At 47.4% G+C, this 3068-nt stretch overlaps 1 non-coding gene across 1 annotated transcript; it reads left to right on the top strand.

The window, feature by feature from the left end:
* Positions 1 to 225: 225 nt before the first annotated feature.
* Positions 226 to 298, top strand: TRNAK-CUU. The gene has a single exon. It is a non-coding gene; the product is annotated as a tRNA-Lys (tRNA).
* The last annotated feature ends 2770 nt before the right edge of the window (positions 299 to 3068 follow it).

The following is a 3068-nucleotide window of genomic DNA, read 5'->3' as shown; positions in this document are numbered from 1 at the left end:
TTGAACATCCACCCCAGCACCGGCAGTCGGGTGCCAGGAGGAGCTGTGTTTCAGTGCCGACCACTTCTGAGGCAGCCCGAACTCCTTCGTACGCTGCCAGTATCTCCTTCTCAGTTGGTGTGTAATTAGCTTCAGAGCCTTTGTGTCCCCAGCTGCAAAAGCCCAGAGGTCGGCCTCAGGTTTCCGCAGGTGCTCTCTGCCAGAGGCTCCAGGTTGGGACATTCTGCCCAGCTAGCTCATTCGGTAGAGCATGAGACTCTTAATTTCAGGGTCGTGGGTTCATGTCCCATGTTGGGTGCCAAAAAGGCTCTGATAGTTGAGGCGCTGCTGGGACAGAAGACCACATTGCCTTTGTCCCTCCCCCACCCTTGGAGACAAGTAGGGCACAAACCCCGGGTTAAAATAAGAAGAAATTTAATGCAACAGTGTAATAAACAATCTGAACAACAACAATAGCAATGATAACAATAATAAATAGTAATAACAGTAAACAAGACAAAAAATATACAGAGAAATACCTCAGTGAAGACATCTAGCCTGCATTGTGTGATTCCTGCCACCAAAGCCACAAAGGAAAATGTTCCCGTGCTGCCGTGCTTGATCTGACATCATCATGGTATGAACAACCCGGCTGGAGATCCCTTCTCCCTCCTTGCTGGGGAAACTTAACCCTATCCTAGCTGAACCAGGACAGTAACAAATTATTCCATATCCTGACTAACCTGAAGGAGATTAAGACGGACCTTACAAAATGGGGTTTTAAGGTATATTTCATTTGATACATTGCATTTAAGATCATCCAGACTGAGATGATATTTAATTATTGCAATTCATGTAACATTTAACAACCTTCCTGTCTGAAGAGTAATGCTAGGACAAAATAACTTCAGAATTTCCAGAATATAAGACCAGAGGTATTGTCCCCTAGGCAGATAGACCATTTCATAATAATATTATATTCATTTTCCATTTCTAAATAGGGCAGCATGATAAGGTACATATACAGTCAAATGTACACAGATAAATTTAGTCTTCCTCTTTATTACTGAAGTTCAACAGTACACTGAATTACTGAATTACTGAATTATTCACCACACTTTTATAATAATTTGATTTTTTTCTCTCAATATTAAAATAAAGACAGTGAGCTGAACATGATCTAGAAGTCTGCCCTGGAAATAGAGAAGGCCAACAGCACCTTGGGGTGTATGAACAGGAGCAAGACAATTGGTTAAGAGGTGTGGCTATTTCCCTCTACTTAGTGCTCACTATACCTCATATAAATGCGGTGTCCAGTTTGGGCCCTCCATACAAGAAAACCATTGATGAACTGGACAAAGTTATGTGGAGGGCAAAGAAGATGGACAGGGTGTGGAGAATAGGTCCTGTAGGGGGACTCTGTGGGACTGCAAATTGTTCAGCCTGGAGAAGGGATGGCTTCATTAGCGTTTCTGTGGAGGAGATCAAAGAGGTGAAAGCTAGATTCTTCACAGCTGTCTATAGCAAGAGGACAAGAGACAAGAGACATAAACTGAAAGTAGAGAGTTTAGACTGACTATCAGGAGAGAAATGTTTTCCTGAGAAGGACAGTCCAGCAGTTGAGATGTCTGGAGAGGTCATGATGTATTCACCCCCAAGGTGTTCAGATCTCATCTGGATAAAACTCTGAGTTACATGTTTTGGTCATGAAATCAAACCTAATCTTCCTCCCTTCCCTTCCAACCTAAATTATTCTGTTCTCTGCAGTATATTGAATGATGGAAAACAAGAGATATCTGGAAGTTAAAGAACTCATCAGTCTTTGCCATCCTGTAAATTCTCTTGGAAAACAGTCAAAAGTCATTGCTTGATATCACAATTTCTTGACACCTAAGCTATAGCAACACAGACATAATTAAAGGTAATAACAGCAGATATCTTCTCTATTTCTTCAGAGGCTAGACAATTTTTCAATATTCTTAAAGATGAATCTTCCTTTGGATGGCTTCTTCATCCATAAGACTAAGAATTCTATCATTGTTTCTTAGATCTTAACATTTACAAGCCTTCTTTTCCCTTCCCTTCCCTTCCCTTCCCTTCCCTTCCCTTCCCTTCCCTTCCCTTCCCTTCCCTTCCCTTCCCTTCCCTTCCCTTCCCTTCCCTTCCCTTCCCTTCCCTTCCCTTCCCTTCCCTTCCCTTCCCTTCCCTTCCCTTCCCTTCCCTTCCCTTCCCTTCCCTTCCCTTCCCTTCCCTTCCCTTCCCTTCCCTTCCCTTCCCTTCCCTTCCCTTCCCTTCCCTTCCCTTCCCTTCCCTTCCCTTCCCTTCCCTTCCCTTCCCTTCCCTTCCCTTCCCTTCCCTTCCCTTCCCTTCCCTTCCCTTCCCTTCCCTTCCCTTCCCTTCCCTTCCCTTCCCTTCCCTTCCCTTCCCTTCCCTTCCCTTCCCTTCCCTTCCCTTCCCTTCCCTTCCCTTCCCTTCCCTTCCCTTCCCTTCCCTTCCCTTCCCTTCCCTTCCCTTCCCTTCCCTTCCCTTCCCTTCCCTTCCCTTCCCTTCCCTTCCCTTCCCTTCCCTTCCCTTCCCTTCCCTTCCCTTCCCTTCCCTTCCCTTCCCTTCCCTTCCCTTCCCTTCCCTTCCCTTCCCTTCCCTTCCCTTCCCTTCCCTTCCCTTCCCTTCCCTTCCCTTCCCTTCCCTTCCCTTCCCTTCCCTTCCCTTCCCTTCCCTTCCCTTCCCTTCCCTTCCCTTCCCTTCCCTTCCCTTCCCTTCCCTTCCCTTCCCTTCCCTTCCCTTCCCTTCCCTTCCCTTCCCTTCCCTTCCCTTCCCTTCCCTTCCCTTCCCTTCCCTTCCCTTCCCTTCCCTTCCCTTCCCTTCCCTTCCCTTCCCTTCCCTTCCCTTCCCTTCCCTTCCCTTCCCTTCCCTTCCCTTCCCTTCCCTTCCCTTCCCTTCCCTTCCCTTCCCTTCCCTTCCCTTCCCTTCCCTTCCCTTCCCTTCCCTTCCCTTCCCTTCCCTTCCCTTCCCTTCCCTTCCCTTCCCTTCCCTTCCCTTCCCTTCCCTTCCCTTCCCTTCCCTTCCCTTCCCTTCCCTTCCCTTCCCTT

Source organism: Athene cunicularia, assembly GCF_003259725.1.
Source record: "Athene cunicularia isolate RWA chromosome Z unlocalized genomic scaffold, athCun1 chrZ_part2, whole genome shotgun sequence".
NCBI lineage: Eukaryota > Metazoa > Chordata > Aves > Strigiformes > Strigidae > Athene > Athene cunicularia.
Note: the sequence above shows the minus strand (reverse complement) of the source record. Positions and strands in the feature narration are given on the sequence as shown.